This window comes from Orycteropus afer, unplaced genomic scaffold (assembly GCF_000298275.1).
Source record: "Orycteropus afer afer isolate SDZICR_OR568_19922 unplaced genomic scaffold, OryAfe1.0 scaffold00237, whole genome shotgun sequence".
Classification (NCBI taxonomy): Eukaryota; Metazoa; Chordata; class Mammalia; order Tubulidentata; family Orycteropodidae; genus Orycteropus; species Orycteropus afer.
Window position 1 is genome coordinate 2,954,625 of NW_006921824.1, and position 12,497 is coordinate 2,967,121.

Below are 12,497 nucleotides of genomic sequence, written 5' to 3' on the forward strand. Positions count from 1 at the left end.
ACACAACCTTCCTTGCTGAAAGTGAGGAGGACTTGAAGCACCTACTGATGAAGACCAAATACTGCAGTCTTCAGTATGGATTGTACCTCAACAAAAACCCTCACAAGTGGACCAATGAGCAACATCATGATAAATGGAGAAAAGAGTGCAGTTGTTAGAGATTTCATTTAACTTGGATCCACAGTCAATACCCATGGAAGCAGCAGTCAAGAAATTAAACCTCATATTGTACTGGGAAAATCTTCTACAAGGTTCCTCTTTAAGGTGTTCAAGAGCAAAGTTGTTATTTTGAAGACTAAGATGCGCCTAACCCAAGCCATGGTGTATTCAGTTGCCACGTATGCTTGTGAAAGCTGGACACTAAATAAGGAAGATCAAACCTGTGAATTGTGGTGTTAGTGAGGAATACTGGAAATACCATGGACTGCCAGAAGAACAAACACATCTGTCCTGGAAGAGGTGTAGCCAGAATGCTCCCTGGAAGCAAAAATGGTCAGGCTTAGTGTCACCTACTTTGGTAATGTTGTCAGCGAAAAAGGTGAAGACCTTGAATGAGGGGGGTTGAAGTAGTGGCCACAACAATTGGCTCAGGCACACCATATATTGTGGGCATGGCCCAGGACCATACACTGTTTCATTCTGTTGCACATAAGGTTGCTGTGAGTCAGAGCTGACTCGATGGCACCTAGCACAACAACAATATATATAAATCTCTAGATTTTACAGGAGAGTAGCCTCCAGATTAAGCAAACCTAATTTTAGAAGGCAATCTGAATTCAGTGTAATTTGATTCAAGAACTATCTCTCGAGTGGTTTCTATGTGTTTGACATTGTTACTAGATTCTAGAATTTGTAATAAGTGGGTATCATAGATAGACATTTCTGAAGCAAAATGAGTTTCGTGTGTGTTGGATACCAACAGTAGCAAGAAGTCCAAAGAAGGGTGGCAAAGGGGAACTCCCTGAGAAGTTCCTGCTTTAGAATGCTGTCTGCAGGAAATATTGACAGCTCAGCAAGTGCGATTCTGTCCTTCGGCAGGTGAAAAAATGGTCACAGAATTAAGCACCTTTCCCAAGATCATAGCTAGTTGTGGAGGCGGCACTGGCTCCTGGTGCCTCCTATCTGCTTTAATGTTCTGAATGGAAGAAATAACAATAATCCTGAAGTCAATAGTTCTCTGAACTACTTTGATTATGATGGTGATGATACTAATTTTGTTTAATCGTCTATCTATCTATATTTTATTTTAACAGAAAATACAAAATAAGCATCAGCCTTAAATCTCCTGTTTAAGCTCTTATAAGCATCAAATTTATTATGTCAATTAATGTAATTTAACTATGTCCTTATTCTGATACAGAATCTTAGTATATATTTTTGTTTTCCGGTAAGTGCAAAGGATTATTTATTACTATAAGAATAGGTATTTTTTTTTTATAGTTCTGGATTTGGGAAAAACTATTCAGACCCTAATTGAAAATTTAGTTTTTAAATATTGGAAAAATTAAAAATGATGAACACAATAGAATGGGAAAAATATTAAAATTTATTAAAAAATGTTTAAGTGAAAGAAGCAACAGGATATAGTATTGTATGTGTGTATGTATGAATTCTCATATTCAAAATTGATTGTTCTTTGATAAGCACTCCACTAGATGCTGACATTACAGCAAAGATAGAGAGATACTAAAAAATAATAATGTGAGTTATCAGCAAACTACAATTATAATAAGTATTTATGAAGAAGTAAGGGATGCTATGAGAGTGTATTTCAGAGGGACATGATTTAGGCTGGAAAATGCAGAATGGGCTGTCAGGCAAAGCATTTTGAGAGCAAAGTTTAATCTGAGACCTGAAAGGAGATGAATAGGTGCTAAGGGGCGAAGCCTGGAGGGAGAAGCACTCTCTCAGAGGAAGGCACAGCTGCTGGGAGGAGCTTGGTGAAGGAAGGAACTGAAAGGAAGAGGTGGCATGCTGGAGATGCTCAAGTACAGGGAACAAAGAATGGCCAAAGGCAAACAGGGACCAAACCTAGCATGGCCTTATAAATCATGTTGCGGATTTTGGATTTTATCTTAAGAGGAATGGGAAGTAATTTGAAGTCACTTCAAGCACTGATTAACACAATCAAATATGTGTCTTAAAAAGATCATGAAGGACATTCTTTGGCCATAGGGAGTAGGAGTAGATGCAGGAAGATCATTTAAGAGTCTGTTGAATTAGGAAATAATAGTTGTTTGAACTTGGGTACTACCAGCCTAAGTGGTAATAAGTGGATGGATTCAAGAATTACTTTAGGTGGAAGAATGAGTAGTCCTTAGTGATAAATTCTAGGTAAAGGTAAAGTTGTCAAAGATGACTATTAGGTCCCTATATAATATGATTACAACTCTGTGCAAATGATGGGAAAATGCTAGAAGGAATAATGAGGTCTGTGTTAAGATAGAGGAATTATAAATAATGCTTTTCTCTCTTTTTTTTAAACCATTTTTTTATAAGGCTAATGTTACTTCTATAATTAATAATTAAAAATACTTAAACACTGCATGGTTGCTGAAATTCAGAGTATTACTTAATTTATCTCAAGAGGGCTGCAATTGCCAAAATTCCATAATTTTCCCCTTAGTTTTGAGCCTGGTGCATTTTCAGGTGATACAAATGTCTTGGGACAAAAATTAACCAATAGGTATACTTCCTAGTCTGGGAGTAATTCCTGTTAATTGAGCCTACATTTTGCCGTTCTCAATTTCAGTACATTACCTTCTGGTTATATTCTTTTGTACTATGGATGTTATTTGAGATTTCAGAATCTCCTTTATTTGGGGCCAGCTGATATGCACCAATAACTCTGGATTATGGGTACTCTCTTACTGGATGTCTATAGCGATCACTTTAGTCCAGATGATGTAAAATGAGATTCTTTTCCATTTTGGTTGGGTCTTTAAAAAGGTAAATATTAGTTAAATGGAATACTTGAGTATTCAATAAAAATTTTTTATTGTATGTTAGTCTGAAAATGAGTTTCTGTGTAAGAGCAGTGACAGTCTTTTAAGAAGATTGTGTTCATTAAAGCCGTGTTAAAGAGTCCCTCTGAAAATGCTGAAGACCTTATGTGCTTATATAACAACTAAGCATTTGTGGAGCATATTTAAATCTCTGCTGAATGTAATAGATACTCAAAAATACCCAATGGGCTTGTGAAATCTGAATAATATTTAAAAGCTGCTATTGGCTATAATGATATACATCTTGAACAAATTAAAACCTTCATTGAGCCAATCCTCGTCTGTTTGAGATCATCAGGCTCAAATATAAAGTTATCTATTGGTGTGATTTTTTTAAAAAAATATTTTAACCTGGCAAGCCTTATTGACAGCAGTAGTTTAGAATTTTTATTGTTTACTGTATCACACTTATTTTGTAAAAATAATTACAAACAATTTCATTTAAAAATATAGTATATAGTGAAATAGGCATCTGTGGTATAGTGGGCACAGAATGAGAATAAATTTTGGGGTCAGACAAATCTGAATTTGAACCCCAAACTTGTCACGTATTAGAAAAATCTCTCTGTCTTTTTGATCTCTAGTGTTTCTTAGTCTTCCTAAGCCAAGTCTTACTGGCATTTTGTGAAGATTTGGAGTAGTGGTTAAAGCAAGAATTTGGAAATCAACAAAGGAGAATTGGAAGTCCAACCCCATTCTTTATTATCACAGGTATGAATCTTGGGGAAAATCACTTACCCTTCCTGAGCCTTAATTTTTTCAGCTGTCAAATGGGAAAGCTACTATCTTTCAAAACGAGTTTTTATTCAGGGACTTTGTCAAAAAGCATTGTATGCTGTAAAATGTTTGACAAGCGTTAGATGTAATGACAGTATATAATTTTTCTGAGGGATTGGAAAAGATTATAAGAGTTTAATATCTTTTACCCTTTAATTATCATGAATTTAGAATAATGAATACTTGTTTTATACTGGGTCCTATTCTAGTAGCTTTGTGTAATTTAATTTTCACAGTCAATTGCATGGTAGGGAGTGTTGTTCCTCATGTTACAGATAAGGGCATGTAGGTGCGCATACATGATAGGATTTGGCTCATACTTTGGAATAACTGCCTCTTGGCAGGTCTGGGACTACAGCCTTGTTTTATGACTCCAAAACCATTGCGATTTCTTTCACATTTTATACATTTTTCTCAGCATCTACCGATGAATTCTATTTTTCATTATTGCCCCATGAAGTCCAATGATAAAGGGTCTCTTGGGTTGCCTATAGCCCAGCAGTAACGTATGACTGTATTGTAACCTTACTGTTGCCCTAAAGGGTCCATAGTAGTTCCTTTTTATAATTGTAAAGATGCTAGCATTAAGAGCACATTTTGGACAAACACTGTGGAAGATATTTCATCTTAGTGGCACATATATCTACCCACATAACAAATTTGCTCTTAGCAGAAAACACCTGTGGGCTCTTTTGTTGAACTGTATTAAAGATGGATTGCAGCCCATTTCATAGTTCTTATTTTGACTTCATGTATTATTCATCTTCCTATGTCTTCTTACTCATATGAGGTAAAGCAAAGTGCTCTTCTTCAAAAGGTGAGATAATTACCTTAAAAACCGACAGGCTTCATTAGCCTCATGACCACTCTGGTAAGTCAAGAATAAGATCACCCACATCTTGATGAAGAGAGTGAGGGACATGAAGAAGTTAACTGATGGCTGCAGGAAAACACTTGAAATAAACCCAGTATTCTTGACTTGTAGTTGCTTCCATCCTATAGTCTTGGTTGAGCAGGAGAAAAGAAGATTTACCAAGGAGATTTTGTTTTTTAAGAATGCTAACCATCAACACACTTCAGTAGATGAACTTGTAATAGATTTTGATTTGGGGTTTGGTTACCTGGGGACCATATTGTCGGAAACATTTTACTGTCTCTCAGAATATGTCTGACTCTCCAGAGGCTGATAATCCTTTAAAAATCACATAGACATACAGGCTTGCACTTTAGCTTTCTCCAAATAATGTGGATTTTTAAGGCATAGCTCCTGAAAGCTGGTGTTTCTTCTCAGACCATAACTTCCCCTCCCCCATAACATCTGCCATCAGATAAAAAATGAGGTCAGAAAGATTTAACCAACAGCCTTTAAAGAATTACGAGCATTATTATTCTGGGTATAGAACATCTTTTCCCTGTTCACACTACCCTTTGGCGAGGATGATAAAAAATATGTATAATAAAGCATATCAAGAATTTGAAAATTTTTTCCTTTATGGGACACAACTCTTTAATGTTTACTATTTAGTCATTTCCTATATTTAAAATGATCTTATTAAATACTTTTATAATCAAAACATAATTCTAATTAAACAAGATTTAAAGAAACATAGCCTCTAGGAATGTACTTTCATATTTATTTTTCAATTGTTACTAATTCTTTCTCAGTTTGCTAGTTTATACTGAGTCACTTTGTGAAGGTGCAAACCTTCGTACATCCTAATTGGTATAAGGATTTATGTGTTCAACACACACACACACACACACACACACACACTTTTTGTTTTGTTTTATACATCTCATAGTAATGAAGTATCATCAATTATTTTAATTTTAATAATAACTCTTCTTAGTTACCATAAGTCCTTATATGTATTTTTAATTCTAATCCTGACATCTGGACTTTTCTGGGGAGGATTGTCTTTTCTGTTTTTCTTTTCTCATGTGGCTTTTTTTTTTCCTATAAAACCAGAAATCACTTTGTCTTTTCATTAGCTGTAGAAAGCTTCCAAAGAACTAGGATACCAGGTGTATGTCCGGCATCACCCTTGGAGCACTCTACCAATCAAGTTAAAATTTACCTAAGCAATAAAGATATCTCCATGGTTACTCTGCCAGCACTTGGCCCCTTTGGCCTTAGAGAGCTTTAATATAAAACGAAAGATATCCAGAGTTGCTAACTAGGTAATTTTTCCATGTTTTGGTTATAGAAGCCTTGATCCTTTTTCTTTCTTCTTTTGAGTACTTTGGAATATAACAACTGGACACTATATCATGTATATAGACTGAGAGTTGGCCTCTTTTTGATCACTCTGGGATTATGTGACAATAGTTATTGACAAAAGTACAGAACTAATCCTTGGAAAGGCAATTTACTTTGGAATATATTCAGCTTCAATATTAAAATGCTTTCTAGCCCATGCTGGTAAAGTCTTGGGTTTTGCAGCAGAAAGGAACTATTAGAAGTCACCTAGTGAGTTAATTCTCCTTTACCGGTGAAGAAAGATGAAGGACCCAGGACTATTTAACTTCAAAAATTTCATTAGTAACTTTCATTCACTCATTCAACATTTATAGAGTCTCTGCCCTGTATAAGTTCTGGAGCTATAAAGTATGAACATGATCCCTGCACTTATAGACTCACCGTCCATTTGAAGAGAAAGACTGACAAATAATTACCACACCAAGTGCATCATAAAGGCATATTCAGAGCACTCTGAGGCTACACCTTGTAATTGTAGATGAAGAGTTGTCAGAGGAGGGGATAGGAGTTTCATTGTAAAGGATGAGTAAGTATTTACAGTGGAGGCTAGGGAGACAAAAAGTCCTGGGTAGAGCAAATAAAAGTCAAGAAAGAACTTGATCTCTTTAGAAAATACTTAATGCGTTAGTATACTGACACATAGAACTCTAAGTAAGGAGTGATGAGAAATGGCTGAGTCCTCACTGTGTGATGACAATACTGGGGACATGGACAATAGTTCTGGGGACAGATCTTACAGAGCCTGATACTCAGAGCTGTATGAGTTGTTGAAATATTGAAATATTCCCTAGCAGTTGGTAATAACTACTGGTATGAGCCCCCTCTCCACTGTCCTTTTTACCCCCAGACCCCCTCAACCCCAAAGATTCTGCAAAGAGTTTACCCATAGGCAGTGAGGACTGCCTTGAGCACTGAGACCAGTTGTTTTTTCATGCCATTAAGTGAATCTACTAAGAATGACCCCATATGACAGAATAGAACCACTGTATACAGTTCTCTTGCCTGTAAGCTTTATAGAAGCAGCTTGCCAGGACTTTGTCCTGCAGAGCCTTTGGGGGGGTTCCAACAGCTAATGTTGAGCACTTCACCATTGAGCCACCAGGACTCTCTTAAGACTAGTTAGGTGGTGCCTTTACCAACTGATACTTGTTTTTGAACATCATTCTTCTTGTATGCTGCAGGAAAGAATTTGAACTTTGTCCTATAGAGTAGGGCTTGAAAAATCAGGGGTCAGGCAGGTCACACAGAAACAGTGAAGCAAGTAGGTATAAACTGCAGGGAGAGGTCAGGATTCTGGAGAATTTGAGGTACTGGTGGCTCTTGTGAATCAGAGGCATTCAAATTAATTTTTTTAAACCACTATGTCAACAAAGAAACTGAGTGGCAATGTTGACAGATGGGCTGCTAGCGCTCAACTTTTGTGGTGTAATAGGGAACCATAGTGAATTTTTAAAAGTAGGTGAGTGATGCAAGATTTGTTTTTAAATAAAATAAATCGTGGTTTCATGGATATGAATACAGAAGGCATGGGGATATGAGGCCAAGGACATGGACTATTACTAGTTTGAAAATGGGATAAGAGGAGATCTAGTGGCATAGTGCCTAAGGCATTTGCTAAAAACAAGGCTGGTGGTTGAAGCCCACCAGCTTCTCCTTGGAAGGAAGGCTGGGCCATCTACTTCCGCAGTGATGCTGCCTCGGAAACCCAAGGAGGGGTAGCTGTGAGTCAGATCCAACTTGACAGCAGTGAATTTGGTTTTTAGTTTTAAAGTCAAGTAACCAGCCACTCCTCAGAAGGACTGGGTAATCTACTTCCATAGAGATACTACCTCAGAAACCCAAGGAAGGGTCACTATGAGTCAAATCCACAGCAGTGAGTTTTTTTTTTTTGTTTGTTTGTTTTTTGTTTTTAATCTAAATCCAGAGATTTTTGGCTTGCAAATGAAGCGTAGTGCCTAAGGTACTTGAGTGTTAACCAGAAGGCTGGCGGTTCAAACCCACCAGCCACTCCTCAGAAGGAAGATGGGGCAATCTATTTCTGTACTGATACTGCTTCGGAAACCCAAGGAGGGGTCGCTATGAGTCGGTGGACTCGAAGGCACATAACAACAACAACAACAACAACAACATGAAACAAAGTTTTTATTATATAATAAAACAACAGAAAGGACCACTAAGGAAGATACACCATTAACGTCTTAAAAAGTTTTAAGTACCGAAAAGATAGCACTGGAGGATAATTTGTTGTTATGTGCCCTCAACTTGATTCTGACTCATAGCAATCTGATGAGACAGAATAGAACAGCCCCACAGGGTTTTCTAAGCTGCCATCTTTATAGAAACACACTCCTACATCCTTCTCTCATGGAATGGCTGGTGGGGTTCAAACTGCCAACATTTTGCTTAATGGTTGGTTGCTTAACCACTGTGCAACCAGGGCTTCTCTGGAAGATAGTGATGGAAGCTAAACCCAGTAATCTGGCGGGGAACCTTCTAGGTCTGTGATGCCCTGAAGCATATTGATTTACGCAAAGTGTTTGTGGAGGAAAAATAAACACAAACACATACAAAATGTGGGCAGTGAAATAAATCCTTAATGTTATGAAGGAAGGAAATTTTGTGATAAACTTGTTTAAGATCTTTTCAACAATTCTGAGTAGGTTTTATTTATTCATATTTATTTTATTCATGTTGAGCATGGACTGTTGGCTAGGCACTGTCCCATGCATGACTTTTTGTTTTTTCAATCTTTTTTGAGGTTTGGGTGAAAGTTTACAGAGCAAATTCACTTTCCATACAGCAGCTCACATACACTTTGTCTTATGACATTGACTGTAATTTCCCACAAATGCAACAGCTTCCACTTTCTCCCCATAGTTACCTCTTCCCTGTGTCCTTCTCTCCCATGCCCTCCTGCCCCCTGAGCTGTCTCTCTGTGCATACAGTGCCCTTCTATTCTCCAAGATTGATCTCTTCAAGGAGTGTATCTACAAAATGTAAATATTCAGCTCATATGCCTGTTTTTTGTTTGTCTGGAAGCCACAGGAGTGGGTTCAGTTCCAGACCTGAAGGGTGGTTAGGGGCCATAGTCTCAGTGGTTCCACCAGGTTCTATCAGACCAGCAAACCTGGTGTCTCTCTCTCTCTCTCTCTTTTTTTTTTTTTAATGATTTTGAGTTTTGTTCTATATTATTCTCCTATTCTATCCAGGATCTCCTACATAGATCTCTGTCCGAGTGTTTAACAGTGGTAACCGGGTGCCATCTAGTTCTGGTCTCATAGTCATATAGGCTGAGGATTGTATGGTCTATTACTTGGACTAATTGTTTCCTTGTGTCTTTTGTTTTCTTCATTCTTCTTTGCTCTGGACAAGAAGAGACCACCATTGCATCTAGATGGCCTCTTGCAAGCTTTTAAGATCCTAGTCACTACTCACCAAAGTAGGACGTGAAACCACGTTTTGTGTAGTATGTTATGCCAATTGAGCTTGATGTCCTCTGAGACTATGGTCCTGAGCCCACAGGTCCAACTATTTGCTCCCTCTGGGTAGCAGGCTGTGGCCAAGAAGTGACTACAGTCTTGTCCCTTGTCAGCTCTACTCTGTACATGGGAGTTCTTACAGAACATACAAATACACTTGTAGAAGCATTGTCTGCCAACCCTATACATGGTCATGGGCACACTCCCCGCCTGCCACCCCTATATACATACCTAATAGTTCAGCCTGTCCACCCACCCATTTATCCACCTGTAGAGCAGTGTTTGCCTTCACTGACAACGCAGTACTGTATGTGCAATATGGTTCATCTTTGTTGTCTGTACCTCCCATGCACCTCTCTATGTTTCCCTCTTCCTCAATGCCACTGTGTTGATCACTCACATTTGGTACATTGCCCTTGTCTTCACCCAAATCAATAGTTGTCTCTACCTATCTAACAGTGTTCCCTCCTCTCCCCTCCCAACAAAGAAAATTTCCTTCCATATATAAACCCTTCCTTGACTTTTTACAATAATAGACTAATACAATAATTGTGTTTCTGTGATTGACTTGTTTCACTCAGTATAATGTCCTCCAAGTTCATCCATGTTATGCAGTGTTTTGCAGATTCAATGTTATTCTTTAGGGTCCATACATGACTTTTTAAAATAGGATTCATTCATTCATTTACTATGAATTTACTATGTGCTAGGTGTACTTCTAGGCACTTGGAATAAAACAGAGAACAAAGCAGACAATCCCTGCCTTCCATGGAGTTTCCATTCTAAGGGAAGAGATGGGCAATAAACCTGATAAAATGTCAAGTGATGCTAAATCAGCACAGAGGATGGATCAAAGCTGGGAACAACTAAAGGCTGAAACCAACTAGGAAGTGTTATCTGGGGATTATGAGTTTGGAGACAGTTATCACTGTCTAAAACATAGTGGAAGAGAGTGTACTAACAAAAACTAAACTCACTGCTGTCGAGTCAGATCCAACTCATAGTGATCCCTCCTTGGGTTTCTGAGGTGGTATTACTATGGAAGTAGATTACCCAATCTTCCTTCCAACCCATAGCGTCCCCTCCTTGGGTTTCCAAGGCAAGATTGCCCAACCTTCCTTCTGAGGAGTGGCTGGTGGGTTTGAAAGCCAACCTTCTGGTTAGTAGTCAAGTGCCTTAGGCACTATGCCACCAGAGCTCCTTTAGGTAAGGGCTAGAGGTGAGTATTTTAAAGTTACTAAAAAGATGTTAACTGAAACTTAATGAGTCAACTCTCCAAGTTGGGGAGTATAAAGGTAAAGAGGTGAAGACATAGGGCAATGAATAGTTGAACATGGAATTGGTGGGAAGACAAAAACCTGAAAGAGGGACACTTGAATTATTCAGCAAAAGGGGAAAATGAAGAGAGCTCAGTTCCCTCTCAACTGAAATGTGAGCTCTCTGGGAACAGAGGTCTCAGGTTTCCCTCATACCTGGCATTGTGCCCAACACTTAATAGACATTTAATCAATATTTGTTTATTTAGTGAATAAATGCATGGGTGAATGGCATCACAGAAGCTAAAGAGAAATTTTCAGGAGACTATAGGCATGCAATGTCCACAATACATTCTGTGTAATGGAATGTATGATTTGGACATTGTGTGAACGCTACAGTAAACCTCATGGGAGCCTGCTTCCACTCGTCCTCATGGCCATTGCTTCTGCTGCATCCACCACTGCCACTGCTGCTGGAGCCAGAGCTGGAGGAATGGGGGGAGGGCAGCAGTGTTGGCTGAGAGGGTGGAGGTAGGAGTGGATAGAGAGGAAACAAGTGGGGCAGGAGTGGAGCACGCCCAGCCCTGCCTGCTTTAATGCCGAAATAAGCAGCAGGAGCAGCAAGGTCCCCTGCAGCGCCTGGGAGCCCAATCCAAGATCCATGTCCTCTGCCTCACCTGCCTGTTTCCCATCCATGGTCCAGTCTGCAAGAGTCTTCACTTGTTTTTTTTTTTTTTTTTAAACCATTAAGGGAAAATAATAAACAAAAGGAAAGCTACTTTCCCTTCAATTAAAAACAAACACAAACAAACAAACTCATAAAACCTTATGGGACCACAGACAAATTTGCAGTCAGACATTTCCCAAACAGACAACACTATACCAGTATAGGCAATCATATTAAATATAGTAGCCTGAGGTCCAGGGGGATTGAAATCTTAGGGATTGGTAGTAGATTTAGTCAGACTGAAGTTATTGCTATGAAGGATGTGGGCAACTTAGTACAAGCAGTGAGGTTAGACTCTGCAGTCATAATATTCATCCTCAACTGTTGACTAGCTGTAGGAACCTCAAGGCTCTGCTTTAGCCTTTCTTCTCTAAAGCACAGGTGGTCCCTGGATTACTAAAGAGATTTATTTGATCCTGTTTCTTTAAGTCCAATTTGTAGGTAAGTAGGAACAGGTGCATACAGTTCTTATTTAGTCTTACTTTAGTGCAAGAAAAGGCTTGAAGCCTTTTCCATGATTTTAAATCTGCACACGCAACAAGTGAAGGTGATTATGAAGAAGAATTTGTTGGGAGCAGGAGTGGGTTCAGTCATTTCAAAGTGAGGGCAAATTAACATAACATTAAAGGGCAAGGTACAAGTTGTCTGTAAGTCATAAATCAATACAGGGACTTATTGTACTCACTCGTGCTTTTCAGCTCTTAGAAAATTGCACCCTCCCCTGTGTTCAATAAGGGAAGAAGGCCGTGGGTCATCTTACTCTTTCCTAAAACAAGAGTAAATTTAGTACCACCATAGAACAAATAAGTTCAGTAACAATGTATTAGTAAAGTACTCTATCTTCACCAAAAACTGGGCAGTAAACCTTATGTTTAAGTTACTTCGGTTCTGATTGTTGTTGTTATGTGCCGTCGAGTTGGACCTGACTCATAGTGACCCCTCCTTGGGTTTCCGAGGCGGTATCACTACGGAAGCAGATTGCCCCATCTTCCT